The 13,230-nt window shown below is 33.9% G+C and overlaps 1 protein-coding gene across 9 annotated transcripts in view; it reads left to right on the forward strand.

Annotated features, from left to right (window-relative positions):
- LOC117234316 (phospholipid-transporting ATPase ID) overlaps window positions 1-13,230 on the forward strand; it is a 69,920-nt gene that overhangs the window by 25,562 nt on the left and 31,128 nt on the right. For 6 of the 9 annotated variants that reach the window (XM_033495410.1, XM_033495407.1, XM_033495408.1 and 3 more), the window contains exon 1: window positions 4,587-5,753. The exons of 2 other annotated variants lie outside the window; for them this stretch is intronic. The gene's annotated coding sequence lies outside the window, so the exon portion shown is untranslated. Of the gene's footprint in view, window positions 1-4,586; window positions 5,754-13,230 lie in introns of those variants that run through there. One more of the 9 variants, XM_033495412.1, reaches the window with a different exon arrangement.

Genomic DNA, 13,230 nt, shown 5'->3' on the forward strand with positions numbered 1-13,230 from the left:
TTAATACATCAACGATCTGAAACGTATTATTGCTTTCTAACGTGTCCTACGATCAAAATACGATCAGCTCATTGATCTTTATACTTAAAAAGCAGAGAGAAAAGCGGTGGTGTTACAGACATTGTTTTTTAAATTCACCGTATTTCTCACTATTTATATAATCTTCTTACAACAAAATGAACTTGTTCTTAATTACTAATTTCTTGAGAACTGAGTGTCGATCGCGTACCTATGTAATCAAAGTAAGCGAACGATAAAAGAAATGTAGTTGATCAGTTTCGCTACTGAGAGCCTCAAATGTTGCTCAGTTTTCCAACACTCTCTATACAATCAAGTCCGTAAAATTGGCTAAATTACCAAACAGCGTTTGACAATTATGTTCTCCGCGAGCGTATCGCGTTTCAAAGAAGATACACGAAATTTCCGCGATATTTCATCGTGTCAGAAAATTGTTTTAATAATAGCTGACGAACCGTGTCGCTTGAGAAAGAAGCCCAATAAAGTGTCATCCATATTTTCGTCGTCTGATTGAATGAAATAATTTTACGTTGACAGACGAACAGAATAGTATCGTGTCGTCGGGCGATGATGTATTATTGGGTTTGGCGTGTCCACGCCTGACGTAAGCTCAAGCGTAAAGTCAGAAGTGAGGGCCACGCCGACGATGGCACGTTTCGTCGAACTTTTCATTAGTTCGTCACGCGATCTTCCTGGCCCTTCAGTTATTCGTAAATATTACTCTTAATATCGACTACTACGACACTAGTTCTGGCTTTTCAATGTACATATAATTGAAAAAAGCCCAGAATGTTCAGGACTACGCTTGAATAGGTTGATGATAGTTCGGAGAATGAAAAGTTGATTTAAGATACTCCGATGAATTTGATAGTAGGTTTTTTTCAGTAGATGCAATTTGTTTAATTAATATCGATGAAAGATTTCATAATTGGGATAAGACTAAATTAACCCGCACTGCTGTTAATACGGTTGGTAATTTAAAATTCAACTCATGGTCTAGTATTTACCTAAAACAAATTCATTAGCAAATAGCGCTTCTTCGTAAAACACATATTTTATTTTAAAATCTAATCAGCGAGATATTAATTATCGTGATGTTAATTACTGTGTTATTTAACATGATTCGATACTTAAGAACGTATAGATAAGAAAGATAAAATTACATAGCGACGAAGATATTTCTTTTCATAAATTTTGCCTTAAACGAGAAACAATTGTTTGGCATCAAATCTCTATGTAAATTCACATTGACGCGATTGTATATATATATATTATATATATATACTTATTTATATAAAAATTCGTCTAGTCATTCTTGGCTGATAGTCATTTACGTTTCTTGTTGCTCTTTTCTTCCCGTGATTTACGACAAGAAAATCTTCTGTGAAAACACACGTGTTGGACAGATAACCAACGTTAGCCCTACTCAGCTCATTCGTGCTTAAATCGCGCAATATCGTTGTTAATTACTGATATCAATACGCGCAACTCTTAGTATTGTAAGAATTAGAACAATTAAGAAAAATTAGTTGAACCTGAAAATTCGTTATACCTTTAAAATGAATTATTTATAATTTACAATATTTAGCGCGCTTGAAACTTGCTGATTTTTGTTAATATCGCGTGGAGAATATGTTTCGTATCGTTTCGTAAAAATATGTGTGATGTATTTCAAGCAATAAAATATACTTGTAGGAAAAAATTGATACCTCCTGCGATGTAACATTTATTCAAACCTTAGGTGTAAAGCAATTTTTATAGTAATTTTTATGTAATTTAGAATAATGAATCCAATTAGCAATTCATAAAATTTTGTAAAATATTTCATCTCCGTCTGCTCGTTGTACAGTTGAATATCTTTTACTCTTTGGCGTTCGATGTAAAATTAAAAAAAAAAAAAAAAAAATAGAAAAACTGTGGACATTGAACACGTGAATGATCTATCGTAGATCAATCTATGCGATAATTGCTCCACAAACTTTATAAGTACGTGTTCAACCGATTAATAGAAAAGAAAACAAAACAGATTCTTTCGCATCGTGAATTTTCATATGATACCATTCGATAAACAGTGATTCTTTCTCAGAAATGTGTGAATGAATTTTGCGTGTGCAGACCTTGTGGTATTTATGGTCCAAGACGGACATAAGATCGGCCAGAAGTATCGATTGGTCACAGATAAGATAAAGACAGAAATATTTTAAAAATTTGTTGCATTTAACGTGAATCAAAAATTGTTGATAAATTTTTAATAGCGTGATATTAATTTGATAATATGATAATAGTTTACGTTGAATCACTTAGGACGAAAAAGTTGGAAAAGTGATGCAATATTCATAATTTCGAGGAATTCGTTTAACGTCGGTTTAGTCCCATCGTCACAGTGTGATGTGACATTTCTTATTTCCTCTCCTCGTTGCGCGTCGTCACATGACGCACGGTTATTACATTCGACGATAAGAAATTTTCACAGGCGAATATTTATTGACACATGACATATCCCAACAATTTAGGACAATAGTACTCGAAAATGTCGTAACGTGGCATTTCTAAAATGTCAGTGCCGCTATTAACAGCCTTGTTCAGAAATGGTCTCGCGAGCATTGCGAACCATTGTTATCTATTTAGAAGGTGTTTCGAGCTTGATGCGTGTCCTAATTTCCACTATTTGTAGTACAAATACATATATCTTTGAGAAGAATGTACAGTAGCTCACTGGAGTATTCGAACATTTATAGAAACCTTTCGTAGACACGTATATCATGTTTGTGATACGAAACATCTTGAAATTTCATTAGCACAGTAACGAAAACTTTATCATCATAATTATAGAACGTTATCAGCGTAATTGTACAGTTATGTTCCATTACTACGTAGTAAATTTATATTTACGAACTTAATTTTTAGAAAGGTAATTTAAAAAATGCAACCTAGGTAGACGATTGTGTTTGTGACGATTATGTTTTATTTACAAAATAATATGATATTTTTGCATATTGTATGTGTATATTCTGTGTAATTTTCCACCTTCAGATTTTCCACAAATGCATAAAAATCCATGCAACAACATACAACACGGTGGTAGCGCTAATGAAATTTCATAATGCTTTAGATGACACACATAGTGTATACGTGAAAGTTCTCTATTAATATTCGAATACTTTTGTCAACTATTGTGTATGTTCGAGTCGAAAGAAGAAATATTCATTTCTTCGTGTAGAAAGTTTCTGCCCATTTTAATGAAAATGCAACAGAAACTGATAAATGGTAATTTCATAGTTTTATGAATATTGATCGTAAACATTGGTTGTTGAGTTGTTAGAGGACATTCGCAGAATACAATCTACTTAACATAATGCGCGATATGTACGAGAATAACACAAGTTCTTCGCGGAAGCACATCCTCATTAGGTCGGTGACTGAGCTCGACTGAAAGTAGCTGCGATTACGCTTTCGGAGTCCCATGGAGAACGCAATCGAAATACTTTTGTTCTTGGATTATCGAGGTCACGCGTGATTACTCATTCTCATGCCTTTCTTTCACGCGAAGTTATTTTGAATTCAGATTAGTAACTAATCGATGACACGAGTTAATGTCATTTATTAGCATTCCGTTTGTTCCGTGATTTTTATTACGAAGTTAATTATAATACAGAAAATTTATTCCGGCCTTTTATGCAATTATTATCTTTTCTGTTATTGAAGTTAGTTGAAATTGCGTTAGAAGATCTCTAAAAGTATATACTCGGTTTTGAAATCTTCCAAAGTAATCTAACCTTACGCTTTTTACGATCTTTAAACTTTGTATAGGCTAAAACCAATATTCTTTCAAGAAGTTTGTTTATGTTTATGTATACGTTTTATTTGAATATAAAACGGTATTAACACACTATAAAACCATTATACAGCTACATTCTATATAAGTAAAAAATAAGAAAGAAGATTCATATTCGATTAAAAATCTGTTTTTACTGGAAATAAAAAATATATTCAAATATACGACACTACGGTCATATGTTACGTTAATACGGTAAATCACATCATATCGGTGGAACATCGGGAACATCTGCGAGTCCTTCAACGTGAAACGAAACGCTGTCCACATCGAGAAGAGAAACAATACTCGACTAAACGAGCAAAAGATGAGAATAATTAAATTTCCATTTAGTAACTCGACATATAAAATTCATCTATTTTTAAAGAACAAATTAAAAGAAAGATATCTTGAATTATTACTAAAAGTTTGCACTTGTCTTAGCAAATTTTTCTATTTCTTCCTCAAAAAAAAAAAAAAAAAAAAAAAAGAGAGAGAAAGGAAGGAAAAGAATATGAAACAGGATGAGAATCATATACGACATATTTATATAATCGCGCGATGTTTTCGATGTAACAAATAATATTTTCTTGATAAACGAGAAAGAGAAAGAAAAATAAAAGCTCTGATTAAAAACGTTGCGTGTCGTTTGAACTTTCGTGTTTTCCTGTGGGTAGAACGGCGTCGTGGTATCCCCACCTACAGAAGCTTTTTCCTCGATCGAGGCGCGCACCGATGGGGAAATGCCGCTTCGCCGTTTTGCTCGTCAGTCGAGAATGGCGTAAGCTTCCGACCGGACGGCCTTTCTGATCGGTGTACACGCTAGAACGTTTCTCATTCTTCGTGATCCACGAGACACCGGAGGATCGGTATCGCGAAACGTGAGTTTACATCCTCGAGTTGTTCTCCTACGATCATTTCCTTCGTTTTCTTTCATTTTTTCATCGACGAATGAAAGTTGCCAGTTAAACGTGCTCGATTTTACCAAGTGCCTCTCTTTGTTACATTCCGTCAAATTACACGCGGCTGATCAAATACAAAAGCATTTACTTGTTAAATAAAAAACAGAAACAGCATAACCGTCACAAAGTGGAAGATTCGTACAGTGACACAGAGTGCCTGTTATTTTAACTCTCCGATCACTTCAGTTTCCAAAGCTGAAACTTTTGCGAATTCGCGGGAACGCCGACGAACCTCGTGGCCAAGTTTGATAATTATCAGTGACAGCAACGAGTGTGAAATCGCTGGAGAATAACTCGTTTCTATCTGCAAAGATTGGAAGAAATAGATAAACCCAGTGATCGTGGACGACCGGTTAAAATTGAACGCAAGGTCGACTGTGTGCCTCGAAAGTTATTTTTTTAAACGGTCGTCGAACTTGTGTATTTCTCGGCTTCTTCGATCGTTTTCGTTCGAAGGAACTGCGTCGATAAAAATCGAGATTCCCCACGGTTGAAGAAGATTGAAAAGATCGTTGATGGAATTGGTTCAGTTTTCGAGCAACGTAGTTTCGAAAGTCGTGATTTCGTTGCCGCTCAACTCCTTGAATCTACCTAGGGGAAGGTGGTCGATCGCTACGAAGGATTTCTCGCAACCTTGACCCACTGGGATCAATTCGTTGTTACGATTATAAGACACGTTGGACGAACTATGCTTCGGATCGAAGCCTTATAGATATTTTTCGCCGATGAGAAAATATGGTTTTTTTAATCTGAACGGTGAACAGTTCGGCAACATTTTTAAAGTGTTCCCTCGACGAACAATGTTTCCGTGCTGGTTGGACACGATCTTCGTGGTTGTCGAGGTATAAGTTTGGAATTGAAAATTTATATACGTTTTTGGTTTTATGGTGACAAAAGGTGAAAACGTCAGAACGTGTGATTTCTACTATGCGAAGACATGAATTCTGGTGCTCTTCAAGGTATTCTTTATTTCATGTTATATGCTGATAATTATTGGTTAGCTGTTATCTATAATTTTAATTCACGTGCTACGTTCGTGCTTCGATCTTAATTATTTGAAGTCCGAGCTGCGCTTACATATGACTGGTTCAGAAGCCACATTGATCAATTCCATAAATTGAAACATAACATAAAAAATAACGCTACAAACACTGTCTCTTCAGTTTACCTTAAAATTTACCATTATTTGTGTCATCTTACGACGAATGGATATACGAGAGCGTCGTTTGTTTCTTGAGACCTAAATGTTCATTGTACACATGTAATGAAGAAATTAATAAAAAGTGGAGTTGATTGATTTGAATTGCGAGAGGTTCCTATTTCTATCGAATTAAATCTTATCATGAAAAAATATGATTCGCACAATATCGACAACGTGGAATCACAAAGGACTAAATATCCAATTAATTAAATTATGTGTTTAATTTTTTTTTTTTTTTTTCGATCGTGTAATCTATTTTAATGTCCCAGCGTCCCCTTTAATTTGTCTCGCCACTGAATAAATTCCCGGTGACATTCGCGAATCATCGCGTACGATAATCTCAACAATTTGTCAGGATCAATATCTCCGACGGGGTGGAGAGGCACTAAAAAAGAGTTCATTGTAACACGCGATCGATGAGAGAAACGTTAACACATCGCACTCCTCGGCCGATCTCGTGTTAAGCGACATGGCCGATTAAATGCTGGACATTTATTTTCATTGCTCTTGTACCGTAATCGTGAATAATAATTCACCGAAATAAGTAGCGATCCACGGATATCACCAATTAGAATAAATACGATCAAGTTCTAATAAAACAGATTAAACTGTGTATACAAGAACAAAATGCGTTAACTGTATAAACAAAATGTGTACGAGCATTTATGGAACATTTCAATTTACAATTCTTTAAGTATTTACCTTACGCGTGATTTTTTAAGGCAACACGTGGTTACCGATGTTTGTAACGAAATTTGAGAAAAATTTAAAAATAACAATACAATGATATCAGCGTTCTACAAAATTGTACGGGACGTTCGAAAATAGATTAGTATAATTTCGAGGATCTGTATATGGTGTGATGTATTGTATAATGTAACGTTTTTTTTTATGGTGGCTCTTCATCATTTATCGGCGAGTAGTATAATAATTTTTTCGGATTTTTATAAATAATCCTCTGTCGACCTCGTCTCGAGTAAACAATGGAACTACAAATTTTTCGAATAATCGAATAAAAGAAGAACGTGAAAAGATTGAGAAGAAAAAAACGATGTAGCCAGAACGATCGTGGATCACTGTTGAAAAATACGATAAATTCGAGTAAAAGTAGACAGTGTATAGATACGGTTGGCAATCGGCCAATCGTGATATCATGAATGTATGCATCATGCGTACTGGCTGTGTTTTCCAAATGAGCTTCCGTCATACGGAGGGAATACTTTTGTTTCGCGATGAAACTGGTAAAACATTTGCTGCTAAGGCAAGCGTATTTTCGTTTTATACCATTTCGGTCTTGATTTTAATAACTATTTCTTCGCTTACAATTCGTATATCGTAATCGTATATTAAAGATACAAATGTGCATGGAATACATATAACATGCAAAGATATATAAAATATCTCAAGTAAAGCGTTCTTCACAATATTTTATAAATAAAACAATTTTCTAGGTTCTATTTTTTTTTTAATCCTATTATTCTCATTTCATCGCCTGTTCTTCGTCTTTGTATCTTCTCGAATGTCTTCTTTTCAAATTCTGAAATATCGTGAATGGAAACATCTTTATTCGTGAAAGGTGTGAAGTGGGTTTGCTACAAAAGTAATAAAGTCAAATTTAAATATATATCGAAATATAAATTTCATTTTGCTTCATGTTAATCATACACGTATATTCACATATATAGCCAATGAGAACAGATGGGTCAATTACAATACATTCGTCAGAATACGCGAATTTGCGTAAATATCTGTAGTCTACTTATAAGAAACGAAAGAAAGATCAAATTACCAGACATTTTCCAATTACGTGATTAATCACGGAAACTATAAATAGACTTACATCAGGCTCTCCATCCAACGCACTGTTATTTTTTTTTTCTCGTTTTAAACGAAGCGCGTTGATCGTATTAAGTCGCAATATTAAAATATCATTTCCATTAGAGAAGTTTAGAATGGTTATTCATCCATCATGTAGAAGGAAGTGAGTCACCTAACCATCGAGACATCTTCTGAAATGTTTTCTTCGTTGGCCATTCTTCGTTGTTTCTGTACACTCGTTAAGTTGCTTCTTCCATTATCTCTACTTCCCCTTCTGTTTCCAACCCTCTGGAAACGTCTTGTATGGCGTAGCAAAATATACTCTACTCGTTGGTGGTTTCCTCTTGTTCAACTCTGCTGCCCCTCGTTTTTTCGGGAACAGTGCGTGAAAAAGATTGGAGTACAAAGGCGAGAAATCGCGACCGGCGTCGAGATCAATTTCAGACCATTCGTCTCCCAACCAGAAATTATTTCTGGCCCGACAGTTGCAAAATCGGGCAATATCAACTCGGGATCATGGTCGTTCTAGGCATATTAGTCATTTATACCAGCGCTTGAAGATGTTACGATCAATTGTACGTGCTGAATTACTAGAACACGCGTCTGATTCGTCAGATACACATTGTTGTTTTATTGGTTTTATGATCTGGTCAACGCAAATTCTTCTAGTTGCCACTTCTTGTGCAAGTTTCAATTTTTTTGTGGACTCTGAGTTAAACGAAATCGTATTCAAGAAACAGAATCATGAAATTATACATGTTTCTTAGCTCTCGATTCCGACGAAAGAATAGAGGAATGTTGGTCTTCTGGTTTGATAGAGTTATGATTTGTTTCAACGAAAAGCTTATATCTAAGTTTGTGAGCACAAAATTATAATAATGTTTATAATATCCGGTGCACGACTTACAACTGCACAGAAACAGTTAAATGATTAACGACCATACCTGTCATTATTCTAACTAAAACTTATGTTATCTACGGCGAACTCCAATTAGCGATCCTCGTAGTCCTGTAACTATAACGTAATTATTCTGAAATAATTATACCGTGGTATGTAAATATTGAAAATGCGTTGGTTCTTGCTGTTTGAAAAGTATGAACTTTCGAACTCATTTCTTAAAAATACTACCAATAAGGTGTTAACGAGAAATCTATTTTTTTCTATAGATATATCCTTAACTTTTGTACATTTATTTCGATAGTGTTAAAATATAAAGATTTCAGTGAATCTTTTTTATGTGACCATGTGCAAGTCTCTAAAATTAGAGGTAAAACGTGGAGTGTCGATTCAGCTGTATGCACGCGTCAGCAAACAGGTGGTGGATTCGTTCCTGTGTACGATCGCGTCTTTCATACAATTTTTTTTAAACAAATGAAAGTATATAATTATGATATTCTTATTTATTTATTTCTTTTTTCTTATCAAATAATAGGTCATTTTTTAAAGTAATAATCGAGCTTGATTTTCGAATTTTGCTAAATACTTTCGCTGTATGGTAATTACAATATTTTACAATTTTATATTTTATTGAGGGATAGATTTTTCGAAATTTACTACTTTTATCTTACTGTATCAGTACAATAGGAGCTAGTGGTCTTAAATTTTGTTTGAAATTTTATCAGATCACAAATTTTAGGGAGATAGTTTTGGAAATCACTTTTTAAAAATTCATTTAATGGCGAGAATTTTCAGTCTTATGGAGAGGGCGTGGCACTAAAATATCGCACAAAAATTATCGTCATGCGTTTAAGAGATACAACAACTTTGACCTATACTACAGTGAGAATTTCTATAGCAATGAAAAATTTTATTTGGAAAAACGTAATTCATAATTATTACATATCGTCAAACAAAATAGAGAAATTGATGACAAAGTATCATCGTACCCACTTTGATATGTAGTGAGTGAAAAATTATTAATTTCATAGACCAAATTAACAAGTTTAGATCTAAACAGTACAAATAGATACATAGTCGTTATTTGTAATAATAAAGATATGTTGTAATGTAGATAATATGAAATAACTGTTCTTTGTTTAAATCACTAATGGGAAGCGAATATGCGATATGTATTATGGTAATGACTAAATATAAGATAGGCATTGTGACCAAAATAAACGAAAGAAACGGATGGCTGTGTAATCTGCAACATTATCTATTTATTTAATGAATGAAACAAATCTCTGCTCGAATTTCATATTCTTAGTTCACGAAAATATGAACCCTATATGCTATATACACATCCTATAAAGCATCTTATAAATGATAAAAAAATTCATCACAAACAATATTAGTACCTTCAAAATATAGCAGTTTCTCACGTATCAATTCTAAACGTATCAACATGTGCGAGGCTATCTAAAAGATGTTTGCGTAGAACGTCACGTTCGAAACCTCTCGACGAAAAATAAGATACAAAATCTCGCACGATATCTATAAGATTTAAGTTAGCAAGATAACGCAATCGCGAGAATAAGAATACAAAACGCTACAGGAAAACTCGAAACGATATACATAACACGTAGTGATCAGTGAAAAACTGCTGCTGGCACGACGATACATATTAATTGCGAAGGGTGAAAGGTAAATTGTTTGAACTTGCGGAGAACGTGGTGGCTGACATGAAGAAGATACAAATTATTGGTCACCTTTTTGAAACGATAAACGATGACTGAGCGTTTACCGAGCGTTAAACGTTATCTCGACTGTTTTACAACCCACAGTGTTTCGCGTTATGATATTTGCAGCGACGTGAGATACCTTTGCTCCTTATCGTCATCAAACATTTGCAGTGGCGATGTGCCTTACAGAAATAATACAATTCTTTCTTCCCCCCCCCTTTTATTTGTTTTAGCGACTCGTGTTCGATAAACACCGTGGTTATTCGTCTACGATGACGGGAAATTTGAAGTTCTTGTGTTTCGTTTTATGGCTCGTGTTAGCCTGGCTAGGATTGATAATGTACGAGCAGTGATGGATTATGTGCGTCAACCGAGGAACGTGTATACATATAGTAATTGGTAGATACGATTAATTTTTGCCAACAGCAAAGTTAATTTATGATTAATAAAATTTTTTTAAATTAGTTATTTAATGGGTTATTCTTTTCCTGCGATCTTCGTAGTTACGAATCGAAAACGATTGAACGGAGTATCTGATACGTGTGCTGGAACATTAAAAACCTATGTTCATAAATGCTTTTACACATAAAGTATTCGTTGTATGAATTCCAATGATATGGTCATATATATGCATGTACTTATGTACGGAACAGAAAAGGAGAAAATGCAATTAATTATGAAAAAAAAAGCAAACTTTATTATAATTTATAATTGTTACATACGGTCTTGAACTCGATCTCACAAAAAGTTATATTTCTCTTGTACACCATGTTTTTGTAGAATGAATTAGAATGTATAAACAGATCGCTACAATAATATAGACTATCGTGTACACGTATTTCGCTTTGCTAAATATACTTCACTACACGAGTACTCGCGTACTAAAAATTGCACGAACTAAAATGCTGACACATTAATACCCGTGCGTTTAAAATACACGTGACACGAAGAACTCTATTTGTTCCAGCTGCTCCTTATCATTTGCCTTTATTATACGATAATTATTTGAATAAAATTATTATTATTAAAAAATTATTATAAAGTTGATGTCGAATGCTTCTTTTTCTTTTCTTCTCTTCGCATTTTAACGATTGGAACAGGGACGCTGCGCTGTGCCGATTTAAAACAAGAGAGCACTGAAACAGAACTAAATTGATTTCTTTGAGCAAGCGCGAGCTGAAACAACATCGTATATGATACTGTTGTGTATCTAAATTAACCCCTTGACGACCTCTGTATCTCGTATGGACAGTGCATTTTTCACGTATGTATCGTCTGCATATGCGACTTTTTTATTTGTTCTACTCTCGGTGTAATCTATCGTATGATTTAATTTATCTTTATTGTGACATTACGTTCTTGATCTTCACTGGTCAATATAATCGTTTCTTTGATTACTGTTAGTGTCGTCGTTGTTTATACATAAATCATTTAATATAAATTTCACTTGAAATTTTTCATTGTCACAGATTACATTCGTCGGAGATTAACGTTGCGTTTGATTCCCTGATTAAAGTATCATGCACATACATACGCGAGCTTTCACATGTATGTATATATCGTTGAAAGATGCATTACGATACAAAGAAAAATGTTAGTCTTCTCTATGTTCAATATCTACGAAATTCAATCCTTTTTTAAGGATATATTTTCTTTAAAGTTCTTCTTGATTTTCTATAGCTACTCCTAATTATAAATCATAGGCCAGTTTGATTACAAAACATAAACTAGGAATTAAGTAGTTGTTATTACTGGATGGACTTGTCGTTCAATTAATTAACACAATTTTCATCGTGCATTGACTATGATATCTTAAATTTCAATTATCGCAGTAATTAGCCCATCGATATTTTACGTCGTTCGAATAAATATGAACAGTAGCGTAATGATAACGGTAACTGATAAGCATTATAAATTTGTCTAAGAATAATCTCAATTTTTTTAGCCTCGTGCAAATCATCACTGATTTCTATGTGTTTAAAATAATTCTACATCGAACTTTTACGACTGTATGCTAATGCATGGTATAAAAGGTGTACGTATTGTTATACTCGAGTACTTTTTAGTATTACAAATTAAGTCTGTCTGCATCGAACGATTAATCTGAAATTGCTAATTCCTTTGTTCGCTCATCTGTATATCGTTAACCTCGTTATCGTGTCGATTTCATCGTCCTTCCCATTTATTCCATTAAATTATATCGGTGTTCGTGGAAATCGTTGACAAATTGGCACACTCTATGATTATGTTTTAGCCACGACCCTATTAAAAACCTATTGATTTTTCGTTATTTCTGTGAAATACGTCAATTCGCACGCGATTTCAAACGTTTGACCACCCAAAGAAAGAGCGTCAGTATTGATCCAACTCCATAATTTCTTATGACTGCTACTAATAATACGTGGCCCTGCAAACTTATTATTTGTTTTAATACGACCAGATTTAAATAATGCAAAGTTGCATACTTCGTACTTAACTTCGAAGGTATACGTAAATTCTTCAAAACTTGACGACGTCTAATCGAAATAATTTTTAGGGATTTCCTTTCGTGTCTTTTTCTTTTATCGTTAACTCGTAACTCTTGTTATTTCATATTTGAGAAAATTGCTACTGGTTATTTAATCTTTTATTTGTTTACTTTCTACGCTATTTTATAAACATTATATTTGTTTAATAACTTCTTGTTGACGCCTAGATACATATTTCAGATATTCTTTTTTCAATGCACAACTGCAAAGCGGAGTGTCAATGAAAGTGTAGGAATTTTCATCTTTGTCGTAATTTGAAGTTGTACT

This window comes from Bombus vosnesenskii, unplaced genomic scaffold, assembly GCF_011952255.1.
Source record: "Bombus vosnesenskii isolate JDL3184/JDL3185 unplaced genomic scaffold, Bvos_JDL3184-5_v1.1 scf7180000013304, whole genome shotgun sequence".
Taxonomy (NCBI): domain Eukaryota; kingdom Metazoa; phylum Arthropoda; class Insecta; order Hymenoptera; family Apidae; genus Bombus; species Bombus vosnesenskii.